Consider the following 13,613-nt stretch of genomic DNA (forward strand, 5'->3'; position numbering starts at 1 on the left):
CTACAGTGCATTTTGGAAATTCAGTAGAGGCTTAGTAACTTTTTATTAATTATACTAGTATTTATAAATTACAATCCTTACAAAAGCCCTGGAGTACATAAATGATTTATTTATTTAAATATTTAGCAACTCAGAAGATACTGCAGTTTATATATAGAAAATTTTAACTAAAAACATAGATTTTTCTCTTTGGCGAAAGGAAGTTCTTAAAAAAAAGGAAATACCTTGGAAGTTCTCCCAATGTGGTGGAAGTTAGTTATGTCTTCCAAGGCTTTCTCATCTTCCTTTAGGAAAGATGTGGTCATGGACACCATGAACACAATAATCAGCATTTTGTCAAATACTGAGAAGAATTATTTCTAATTAAGGTAAATCTGATAAATTATCTCACATTACTATGTATCACTAATGTAATAGTTAAGAGTTATTGAGATATACACAGCCATGTAGAAAGAAAATAGGAGAAACGCTGACACAGGTTACCAGAAGGCGAGGTCTCCCACAATGTACTAGTATAAGAAACTCTCTCAGCCTCCGATCTGCCCATATCTAAGTGCAAATACACAAAGAGAAAGCATTTGCTGAATAGCCAATGTTATTTAATTTTTTTCTCTGCTCTTCTCAACATCTTTTATACCATATGCAATCAAGAGATTCTAACTCACAGTAATGCAAGAAGACCTAAGATAGAAGGCAATGGGTGGCAAAGGGTACAATATGCTTGAATATTAAGTTTGCTATAGATAGTGGAGAGACAGATAGGGTACTGGGGTTAGTGTACTCAAGAGTGTCTGACTTCTCAGAAATAATTTCTAGATAAATAAAAACTGCAAAATTTTTTTTAATAGTTAAAAAACTTTTTGTTCCAGGCATGATCTTACCTAAATACATAATTTACTTTCCTGATGCAAATCTGGCATGGTTTGATCCATGCTCATTAACAGTGTCCAGTGTAAGCTTTAAACCAGAAGGTCACCGAGGCTGCAGCAGAGGAGATCATCCCACCTGCACTGCTGCTGGCATTGGGCAGGGAGGCCTGGGTGCCCTGGCTCTGCGAGACTCCCACGGGCTGGGAAGGGATGTCACAAAGCCAGGGGCTTGGCAAGTTCTCCCAGTCTGTGTCCAAGTCGGTTTTCTCATCACTTATGTGCTCATCTCCACTTTCATCTGATTCTCCAGCAACTCCAGGATCCACAAATTCCATGGACTCCTCAAGGCCTGCGTGCGCTTCAAAGGGTCTGACTTGCCTAGGTGTTCAGAATTTGGGCTGACCAGGTACATTAGATTCCTGACGGATGCAGTGGTTGTAACTGACCTAAACTTACATGCTGAGAAAAGCACAGGTAAAGAATATTTACATTCAGTTTCTTTACTGCTTGAGTAAATTTCTGTCTGCTGAGATTTTCCCCACAAAATTCACTGTTGCACAGCTTTTTAGGAAGATTTATGTCAAGTATATGAGAAAAACTAGAGGCCTGGCGCATGAAATTCGTGTGCGGGCATGGTCCTTAGGCCTGGCCTGCAATCAGGGCCATCTTCCCCAGATGCCCACAGCTGGCCCCACCCCCAGCTGCCACCCATCCCCAGTTCCCCGTTCACCATCTGGTGATCGGTGCCTGATGTCCAGGGGAAGGGACCGAGAGGTCGGCTGTTCCCGCCTGCTTGCCAGCCCCGCTCCTGCCACAGGTGGCCATCAGGCGATCAGAGCCTGCAGGCTGGGAAAGGGACAAAGAGGTGGTCAGTGTGCCTCATAGTTACTGGTCCAGTGGTTGTTCTAGTCGTTCTGCTGTTAGGGTCAATTTGCATATTACCCTTTTATTATATAGGATAGAGGCCTGGTGCATGGGTGGGGTCTGGCTAGCCTGCCCTGAAGGGGGCCCCATATCAGGGTAGGGGGTTCCTGTGGGGGGTGGGGTGGCTGACTGTGGGGTTTGCAGCTCGGTCCTGCCCCTGATCAGGGTGCGGTCCCCACTGGGGATGGGGCTGGCCTGGGCAAGGGGCTGCAGGTGGTTTGCAGGCTAGCCATGCCCCCAGCTTTGTCAGGAAGGATGTCTGGAATGATGCCCAGTCTATCTTGTCTAATTAGCATATTACCCTTTTATTAGTATAAACTAGAGGCCCGGTTCACAAAATTCATGCATATTCATGCATGGGGTGGTCCCTCAGCCCGGCCTGCACCCTCCCCAATCTGGGACCCCTTGGGGGATGTCTGACTGCCGGTTTAGGCCCCTGCAGGATGGGGCCTAAACCAGCAATCAGACATCCCTCTTACAATCTGGGACTGCTGGTTCCTAACTGCTCGCCTGCCTGCCTGCCTGCCTGCCTAATCACCTCTAACCACTCTGACTGCTGACTTGATCACCCCTAACCCCTCTGCCTGTCTGCCTAATTGCCCCTAACTGCCTCTGCCTGCGGCCTGATCACCCCTACCTTGCCCCCTTGCCAACCTGATCACTCCTACCTTGCCCCCCTGCTGACCTGATCTACCCTAACTTGCTCCCCTGCTAGCCTGATCACCTCTAACTGCCTCTCCCTCGGCCCCCAGCCTAAGCCACAGTCTGGCCTCCCTCTGCTGGAGGCAACCTGGTGGATCAGGGGATGGTGCCACCCCCATTATCCTGCTGCTGCTACTACTGCTGGCCTGAGCCTGGGCCCTTCGCAGCCATGCCTTGGCCCATTGCAGCCACTGCGGCTCTGTCCGGAAGGATGTCTGGAAGGTCGTCCAGAAGACGTCTGCTCTAATTAGCATATTACCCTTTTATTAGTATACATGTTGACCAGCTGAGTTGCATGGCACGGCGCAGCGCTGACAGAGTAAGCAGGTTGTTATTCCTCCATGTCAGGCCCTGTGTGGTTTCCTTCTCTTCCACCCAATTATAGTTGGCAGAGTAGTCCCAGCTGTTGGGAAGGCTAATTCAAGACCCTGTGATGCTGTTGCTGGTGTCCCCATTGTGGTCATCACAGACCCATCTCCCTGAGTGGAAGTCGTCCTCCACTTCAGCAAGCTTGCTCATGGTGCTGGAGGTCACGGCACTGTCTTTACTTCCTCAATTGGAAAAATGACAGAGGTGAGCTCTAATACATGAGATTGGCGCAGATCTGCCAGATGCTCATCATGACTTTTTAAGTCGGTGGCCTTTTTTTTCTACTAGGTCCTCAAGTTTGCAGTTGTGCCTCTGAATCTTCTCCTTTTTCTCTTGATGTCACTGTGCTTGAGTATAAAGCTTCTGATTCTTTTCCTTGCTTTTGAGAAGCCTTCAGAATTTTTCTTCATTTCTTCATTTCCTTTGCATATTGTTCTTTCAGCTATTTAATCCTCATCTTGCAGGACACTAGTTTCCATCTGTTATCCATTTTCCTTCCATAGCTTTTTATACTTCTTTTTGAAATTCTTCTTGCTTGCTCTTAAGTTGGCTTAACCATTCATTCCTTCTTGTCTAAAAACCTCTCCTGGTCGAGGCCATCCAAGTAGATGAAATCGCCATTCTGAATGCACTTGCCGGCCGGTGGTGTTGCACAGTGGACACCGCTCCATCTCCACATACAGACAGCCTCTCCACAGCATCCACAGAGTCCACCTGGTCACAGGTGAGCAGCCAGGGCCCACAGCCAGGAGCCTCTGGCGGCCGGGATCCCTTCCCACTCTGCAAACAGTTTTATTCATTGGGAATAATTTTGTGATTTGCTCACAGAGAGTCAAGAAACAAGAGTAGGGAATAATTCAGACCTAATTCAGTAGAGTTAACATTTTCACATGGGTTCTGTACAGCAAATTACAATTGAACATGGGATTTGAAAAAATAGTCCTATAGAATCAGTGAAAAGTGGTGAAGAAACAACTGGAGTAGATACACTGTGTTGGTTCTCAAACATAAAATCCAGGCAAAGTGCTCATTTTAATTAAAAAACAAACAAACAAAAAACCCTCTACAACCCTAATGTCTTACTTTGTAAAAAAAGCAAAACAAAAATTATTTAAATAAAAAGTATAGTTTTCATGATGTTTCAGACACATTTTGTAAATGCTCTTAAACAGATCTCAGTAACAACACATTCCAAATAGAATAAGAGAGATGATTTTGTAATTAAAACAATAGTGTTTTTAAGTCAGGCAATCATTTCATAGATTGAAATTCTGCCCCTGCCCCTAACTCCAAGGGTGCTTTTGCCCAAGATATTTAAACTGTCTATGCTTAATTTTCCTTATTTATTAAATGGGGATAATAATATCTACCTAATAGGTTTGGTTATTGTGGAAATAGAGAGAATATAGCAGAGAGAATATAATTAAAATAGATAATAGTGTGCCTAACATAAAGAAAAATCTCAACTTTTTTACTGTAAACATATGATTATTCTTTATAGTGATTATCTTAATCTATTATTTATGTAGAACTACTTTGCAATCGTTTATTCTCCATCATATATACTGTATATACAATATATAAGGGTGTGGCAGATCAGGTTTACAGTTGTTTGTATGGGAAATCATACAATAATTAATAATAATACAAGAATAAACTCTTGTTTTGTGTACTCACAATCGTGAACTTCCTTTTACCGCATCTTGTATATTATAGTGTCCTAGAGACCCAGTGCGTGAAATTGCATGGGACCCAGACCCCCCCGGGTTGTGGGACCCAGACTCCGCCAAGCCGCTGCAGGCAGGACCCATCAATGCACCTCCTGGTGATCGGTCGTTTGGTCGTTCTGGCATTACAGCCACTGGCTTTTTATATATGTAGATAATATATATTTAAATATATATAGTGCACATGTATTTTTTGTCACTGCCTTTGCTAACCTTTGGAGCTAGAGATAAAACATGAGCTAGTAAAAGTAGTAGGTCATGTTTAGAGGGGAATTTAATGCATAAGGGAGTTTTGAAAAGAAAAACAGACAGTTCATGAGTTTTTCTATTTGGTTGTTTCTCTTTCTTGTTGTAGGTCTAGAGATTATTTAGGGACTTCTTAAAGTTTTATTTATGATTATTCACCTTGCCAGGTAAGGAAATCATGGCAAATATCAGCCTATCTGTCCCATATTTATAAAGACGCTAAAGAGATTAATGCAGTTGAATCATTTAGAATCAACCCAGTTTGGGTGTGTGTGTCACATAATCATGTTATTGCCAATTACAAAGGAATATGAAATTTTTAAATAATGTCCACTTTAGAAATTATAGGTTACTAGAGGCCGGATGCACAAAATTTGTGCAAGGGGTTTGGCCACCGCCACCATCACAGCCACCTCTGTCTCGGCCCCTGTCACCCTCGGCCCCCGCCTGCCACAGTTTTCGCCTCTGCCTCAGCCCTTTCAGCCCTGGCTTTGTCCGGAAGGACATCTGGTCTAATTAGCATATTATGCTTTTATTATATAGGATTATTGAATGCAGCTTTAGAATGTAGAATTATTCATTTTCTGTTTACAATATTCCTTCTTTCTATAAATAAAGTGAGATGTTTCTATTTGACCTGCATCTAGGTTGTATATGGAACAACTAGTACAACTCTTTTATATTCTTTTGCTTTGAGAAGTAGTGAGTAGATGCAGTTGTTACTCTCCAAGAATGTTAACATGACATGATCTATAAGCCAATATCTCTTTCCATCTCACAATATTATAATTCTTTCCATTTGACAATTGTTGTATGAAAAATGGAAATACAACTGTGAAATCAGGATTTATCCAATAGTAATTCTTAATGAGAAGAAGGGAAGCTTGAAGAATAAATTATTCCTAATAGATTCTTCAGATCATAAGTCCTTACCCCAAATCGCCTCGTCCAGGATAAAGCACTGATTTCATTTGCGCTTGCACACAGGCAGTGACAAGGGGCACACTGCAGGAGTATAGAGAGAGTTACAGATCTGTTTAATGGAAAGATGAAAGATGAGACACTGACAGAGTGAAAATTTGTGCAGAATGTGGAGTCACAACAGGAGAAGAGTGCACTGTGGAAACTGAAGTAAAATAAATCTTCAGACCAGTAGCTAGGATGACACCTAGAGTGTTGCTTGCCTCTACACTTCTGAGCCCCCAAAGAAAACTAGAACTAAGACTATAAAAATAGAAATACAAAGAATTTCTACTAAATTTGGAGTTGTTACCTTACAAAGGAAAAATGGCAACAACTTATAGCATTTCCCCTATACAGAGCACAGTGGCAGTAGGGCTGTATGCCCATGTCAGAAAGAAATGGACTATTGATCCAGTTTTGTGAGCTCTCTAAACAAGAGGATTAGATCACCACGCAAATGATTGTGAAGATGGCTTGCCTGGAGCCCCAACCTGTAGCACAGATGTAGGATACTGGAACAATAAGATGAAGAAAGGGATGACTGTGAACAGAAAATGAAGGGAGGTAAAGAATGCGTGATGTACAGGATAGGCTCTTAATGTATACTTTATGCGAAGCCAAAGACCTGCTCTCTGTTAAACTGACTGCAAAAAGCATGCACATTGGTAAATTTTCTGACTTCAAGGTACAAATTATTGCATCAGCTTCCTGTGCCTAGTTCATACATATGATTTAACACATAGAAGATTAATTTCTGGGGACAATTCTGAATGAATTTCATTTCTTGGCAGAAAATAAGCCCTATGGCAGAAAGCACTGGAAACCTGATATTGGTGTCTGTTTATAGTCAGTTCAAGGAATTGGTATTGCATAGTGCACATTTTCAGCTGAAGGCTTACTTATTTTCACTCAACTGTTTACCTCTCGTCCTGTTTCTGGACAGCCACTCTGTGTTAAGAAAATCTTCGTACTGTGAGTCATCAGTCATTCTGACTCCTGTCAAGTATACCCATTACCCTAAAGTAAGCAAAAATAATACATCACTCATGACAAATTCAAATTCAAACTCGCTGATTGAATCCCTACAATAATTCAATTAACCTGTGGATGTTTACATCAGGTAAGCACTTTTGTTAGGTGATGTATATAAACCACACTGTTTAAGAGAGTCATTTAAAACAGATCATTATAGAGTGAGTTTGAGGCATAGATTATTTTTTCTTTACTATTAAAATACTACAATATTTTCCCATTAATTTTAAGTACCATGGCCTTATTTATATTATTTTTAGTAAAAAGTATATATTTATATTTAATTTATTTCATTAAGCCTTAAGTGAATAGGTTCATTTTCCTTAAATGTAACTGTTGGTAGTATGTTAGTAGTTCTATTATTTATACTGCAATTAACCAATTCCTAAAACTTAGTATGTTTACCACATATGCAAGGCCCCCCACCTTTCTATATCAGCTTCTACTACTGGGCTCATGAAACTCTGGGAAACCTATTATTTTCGACCCATACTTGCATAAAATTTAGTTTATGACAGAAAAGTAATTTACATAAACATATTAATGCTAAGCGGGTCAGAATACAAATGTTAGTTGTTCACCACATTATTATCCCAGGTGAGAAAGCTACTTAAGAAGCACTTTAAAAATCAAAACCATTTTTTTTTTCATATGGTGAATGTGGCATGAGAGTTAAATGATTCTATAGTGCATTTCAAAAAAGTATGGTAGCTTCCTCAGCCACCCTTCTCTAAAGGAGTATTCTATTGTGCAGCCTCTGCTAACTTTTAGCATTTAACACGGCTTCTCCTTTTATTTTAATTTCCATATTATTTTATAACATGTAATAATTTCCCATATTATATCATGTTTTACTTTGGTTACATTTTAGGATGACTGCTTCTCAATAGCATTTGGGGGTGGAGACAGAGCAACTGAGATCATAAAGAACATTGTGTTGACCTAGCTGGTTTGGCTAAGTGGATACAATGTGAGCCCACAGACTGAAGGGTCCTGGGTTTGATTCCAGTCAAGGGCATGTATTTTGGATGCTTGGCTTTCTGTAAATCGACCTACCTTCCTTCCTTCCTTCCTTCCTTCCTTCCTTCCTTCCTTCCTTCCTTCCTTCCTTCTCCTCCTCCTCCTCCTCCTCCTCTTCCTCCTCCTCCTCCTCTTCCTCCTCCTCCTCCTCCTCCTCCTCCTCCTCCTCCTCCTCCTCCTCCTCCTCCTCCTCCTCTTCTTCTTCTTCTTCTTCTTCTTCTTCTTCTTCTTCTTCTTCTTCTTCTTCTTCTTCTTCTTCTCTCTCTCTCTCTCTCTCTCTCTCTCTCTCTTTCTCTCTCTTTCTTTCTTTCCCTTTCTTTTTCTCTCTCCTCTCTCTTTCTCTCCCCCTCCCTCCATTCCCCCGCTCCTACTCTCTGTAAATATCAATGGAAAAATATCCTCAAGTGAGGATTAACCAAAAAAAATAAATAAATAAAAAGAGAGAGAGCACTGTTTTCATATGCCTTTTTGTTGGAAATTTCTGCTAATCTGATATAATTATAATGTAAACTATAAATTATATCTTTTCACTGAACTTCGTCTCTTCCCCTTTACTCCTTTTGTGTGCCCAGCTTTTTCTCACTTTTCTGCCTTACCTCTTTCTTCTCTCTCTTGTCCTTCTCACTCTTCTTCACTAAGTGAAATAAGCCAATCAGAGAAGGACAAATACTACATAACCTCACTTATATGTGGAATCTAATGAACAAAATACACTGATGAATAAACTAGAACCAGAGGCATGGATACTTGGAACAGATTGTCAGCTGTCAGAAGGGCAACTGGATGAAAGAAGGTGAAGAGATTAGCCAAAAAACATATATGCATAGCCCATGGTCACAGACAACAGTGAGGCAATGGCCAGAAGGAAGCGGATGGATTGGGCAGGGGCTGTGTGGAAGTTGGTAAAGATGAGGAAAATGGGGACATCTGTAATAGTGTTAACAATAAAAAATAAGAAAATAAATGAAGATAAATTAAAAAATGTGAACTCAAGTCAATAGAATAGCATATTTACAGTTTTATGTAGCTTGGAATCTGTATACATTTGTTACCAAATATTTGGACCCTAAAATGTTCTTCATTCTCTTTAAATTTTTATTTGAACATTGATTATAGTTATAGTCATAATTAATTTCCAATTTTTGATTTAAAAAAGATAACAACTTTACCAAATAGATTGTGTTGTATTAACTCCCAGACCTTGTGCCATAGAGAAAACAAGTACTCCATATTAGGTTACCTTTCTGAGGGTATCAACCTACTACTATTGCTTGGTGGAATACATGAGGTACTCAAGACTCTATCGTCCCTAAGAAAGCTGGCATTTGGAACCTAATTAAGGAATGGCCAAACAGAATTAACTTCTATCGAAGTAGCATAAAGGCCTAGGGATTGCATGACTCATGACATCCCCCTTGCCATTCTTGCTTGATTCCTAGAATAAGCTCCACCAGTAGGAATCCCTTCTCAGATTCAATTTTAGGAGGCTAATCCAATTTCCTGTTGATAGAAATGAAATTGAGTCAAAAGTCCTGGCCTCAGCATTGCTTTTCTCGTTGACAAAAGTGTGCTTTGCAGTTGCTCTAAAGAAACTAAGTTTCACATTTATACTCAAGGCCTTGAAGAGCCCTCTTTTGACCCAATTTGAAGTTAGCTTATTAGCAGTATCTCTTGGGTTACAGTGACAGAAATTCTACACAATGGTTCTCACCAGCAAAGGTGTTAAATAATCTGATTAAAGCTATTTGTTCTCTACTCAGAAGAAAAAAGCACATATGCATGCACCTGCTTTGTTACAATTTGATGATTGCCCGAAGACTGTTTGGGACCTCACAACATGCAACTGGATTAATACTTCCAGCTCCCATAGTGACAATTTAGTCCTCTTGTGGGAAGAAAATTCATGGTTTTATAACTGGTAGATGTCTTTTTCTTTGAAATTTAACCTCAAATCCTTTGTCTAAAGAGGTTAGTTTGGTTTCTAACAATTCAGAACAATGGCTCATTTCTTCTCATCCAACTTATAAATTCTGTACATTCTGAAACCTATCTACACAGGTTTCAGACCTTTGTAACCTGTGTTCCCCTAGTCATTTGTTTCTGAGAGACCTTTGAATGCTTTAACTATAGATGATTCATTGGCACATAGCATCTAGCTAAAGCCTGTCAGTGTTTCTGCCTATATCATGGAGACTAGAATAAATATTGCTGCTGCGAATTAAATGTCCTGGTTTGAAAGATATAGATGAAGTAAAAGCTACTTTTTTTAGCTGTGTTTTCTGGCAATCCAGGTGAAACAGAAATAAGCATTTGTAGCAGTGGACACCAATATCCTAACACTTGGTGACAGGCTTCATGGGTGTGAGAGACTAGTGTGAACAGTGAAGGTAGAGGTTGTGGTAGCTTCCTGACCTCCAGATCTACAGGTTAATCACCTTGAAATCAACAGAACATGATTTACCATGACTTTAGGCATCTGCTACCCTTTCCATGATTTTGTAAGCATCTAAATCTAAGGAATGATTCAAATTTCTTTTTCATTTGAATCATCAAGAGTGGTTTCTGTTTCTTGTTTTCTGAAATGACACCTGACAGAGAACTCTAAAATGTGTCTATCTATTTATCTACCTACCTACCTACCTCTCTATCCCTTATCCAATGCTTCTTTGGCATTCTCCGAATCAGTAAATCACATTACTATCCTTATAGCTGCACAAACTAGAAACCTAGGGATCATTATATTCTCTTTCCTTTTCATTACCATCTCCTTCTCTAAATGAATCAAATGCTACTAAGTCCATATCATTGTCTTCTCTAATCTTTATAACAAAGTATTAGGCCATATCTACTGCAACTTCATTAATCCAGGCCTTCACTAACTCCATTCTTGGCATTTTGTTGTTTCCAAAACATGGCTGTCAGGAATTCATGAAACTATAATAAACTTCAGAAATAAAGAGAAAGCAATATATATCAAACAGAAAAAGATCTAGAATATAGTCTCTTTATTTGACTGCTCTAAATTTGGTCATGCTCCTACTTATGAAATAATACTGTCCAAGAGGATGGGATCAGATGATCGATTTAATCTAAATTGACCAATTCTTAATCAAGGATTGGATCCATATAAGCAAATCATGGAATCTGGGGTACCTTTCAAAACAGTTAATGAAGAAAAATATTTCCAATGTATCTTTTTTATTCAGCCTTTTTAATGTTACCCAAGTGATATTTATATAATGCAATATAAATGTGTCACTATTTTCTTAATACTGCAAAGATTTTCACATTTCCCTAAGGATTTTATGTCCAAACTAGAGGCCTGGTGCACGGATTCATGCACTGGTGGGATCCCTCAGCCTGGCCTGCGCTCTCTCACAATCTGGGACCCCCCAGGGGATGCAGTAGGGTGCAAAGCGGCAGGTGGCCAGGAAGGAGCCTGAGCCCTGGTGCCGCTCCTGCTTATCCCAGCCCCACTGTGCCTGCCGCAGCTGCACTTGCCAGCCATAAGCCCAGCTGAGCAGCGCTCCCGCTGTGGGAGCACACTGACCACCAGGGGGCAGCTCCTGCATTGAGTGTCTGCCCCCTCGTGGTCAGTGTATGTCATAGTGACTGGTCAACCGGTTGTTTGATTGCTTAGGTATATATATATCCCAGTAAATCTAGCTATTGACTACTTGTTTTTCACATATAATTATCAATTATCTAATAATGAAACTAGTTCAAATAGTTAACAATATATTGGGTTTTATATATGTGTCAGAGAGTATGCAAAATATGGTATGTACATAATTGCATTTAACTTTCCTCAAAATATTTGTATTCATTGTTTGCAAGTGAGGACACCGAGGCTGAGACATGAGGTAGTTAGATGAAGGTTACAGAGATAAATGGCAGAGCTAAACCCATGGGTTTTCCAATCTACTCTCTGTTCAATAATTATTTGCTTCTTTCTAGCAAAGTATCAAGAAATGGAATAACTTTAGAAATAATCTTGGCTATTTATAAATATTTCATGTAAGAAAATAACTTTTAAAATGTCATTTGTTCTAGAAAATTATCTAATAAAGGAATCTAAGCAAACATGATGATGTCTTCGACAATAATGGTGTTAGTGAAGATGGATACAAGTGTCCATAATTGAAATTGTTTATAAATAAGACTAAGTACTGTACATATTTATTAGACTGCTGATAAAAACAAAGGAGATAACACAAGAACATTAATTATCACCATGCACTCTAAGTAGGTATTTACTGAATTACTTTAAACAGTTTATAGTTGAGAAAAAACCAAGATGGCGGCATAGGTAAACACCGGAGTTTGCTGCCTCGAACAACCACTTCAAAAATACAACTAAAAGACGGGACAGACATCATCCAGAACCACAGGAAGGCTGGCTGAGTGGAAGTTCTACAACTAGGAGGAAAGAGAAAAGCATACAGAGACTCAGAGGAGGCTCAGTGCTGAAGTAAAATACTAAGGTGCAGAGTGCATGCAGAACGGGCTGGCGGCTGAGGGCGAGGTTGTCGTTTTCAATCGGGAGGGAGACTCAGGCTCTGAGCTCCAGTTCTGGGCGAGTCTCTAGGGACCCAGACTCATACAGGAGAAGCGGGACTGTCTGGCATTGATCGGAACCCTAGGGCAGCTTTCTCTCCATGGGGCTTGCAGCGATTACTGGGACACTGAGAAGCAGAGCCTCTGAGGGCAAGACTGAGAGCAGCCATAATTGCTAACCCTGCCCTGTTGATCCCGTGGGACCCGCCCTGCCCAAGCCCTGCAGGGAGACTTTTGCTGGATAGCCTCAGGCAAAGGCTGGATTAGCACCTCCCTAGAGAGCCAGGAACCAGGAAGCCCAGAGGTCAGAGTGGGACCATCCAGTTTGCAGCTCTGTGGAACCATAAAAGACAAACTCAGGGGGTAGACTCAGTGAGCACCAAAGCCCCATCAAAGCAAGTCTAGCCCCAGAGGGGTGTCTCCAGCACAGAAGTTCTCCCACTTCAGACACAGCTGATTCTCACAGCCAATTGACCTGGAGGTTAATTCCTCACAGTGATAACTACAACAATCAAGGCTTAATTACAACAAGACTGTGCACAAAGCCCACACGGGGGTGCACCAAGAGTGTCTACCTCAGGTAATTGGGACACTTAGCACAGAAAGGCACTCTATTGACACAGCGAAGCATAAAAAATGCCAGGCAAAGAAACAGGACACAAAGGACAGAATCGAAGGAAAGCAAACTGCTGGATATAGAATTCAAAACCACACTTGTAAGGTCTTTAAAGAACTGTTTAGAAGCCACTGATAAATTTAATAAGGCCCTCAAAAAGACTGGTGAGACCACTGATAAATGTAGTGAGATCTTCAAGAAGACTGGTGAGACCGCTGATAAATGTAGTGAGATCTTGAAGAAGGCTGGTGAAACCCTGGATGTTTTGATAAAGAACCAACTAGAAATTAAGCATACACTGACTGAAATAAAGAATATTATACAGACTCCCAACAGCAGAGCAGAGGATCACAAGAATCAAGTCAAAGATTTGAAATGCGAAGAAGCAAAAAAAAACCAACAGGAAAAGCAAAATGAAAAAAGAATCCAAAAATATGAAGATAGTGTAAGGAGCCTCTGGGACACCTTCAAGCATACCAACATCAGAATTATAGGGGTGCCAGAAGAAGAGCGGAAGCAAGATATTGACAACCTATTTGAAGAAATAATGACAGAAAACTTCCCCTACCTGGTGAAAGAAATAGACTT

General features: G+C 40.6%; 1 pseudogene across 1 annotated transcript; it reads right to left on the reverse strand.

Moving 5' to 3' along the window:
* Window positions 1–937: 937 nt before the first annotated feature.
* LOC308518516 (beclin 1-associated autophagy-related key regulator-like) lies at window positions 938–6,781 on the reverse strand (annotated as a pseudogene). Its single transcript has 3 exons — window positions 6,722–6,781; window positions 2,771–3,644; window positions 938–1,467 (listed from the first exon to the last, which is right to left on the reverse strand). The product of its transcript is annotated as a beclin 1-associated autophagy-related key regulator-like (transcript).
* Between the last annotated feature and the right edge of the window lie 6,832 nt (window positions 6,782–13,613).

Source organism: Myotis nattereri (assembly GCF_964212035.1).
Source record: "Myotis nattereri genome assembly, chromosome: 4".
NCBI lineage: Eukaryota > Metazoa > Chordata > Mammalia > Chiroptera > Vespertilionidae > Myotis > Myotis nattereri.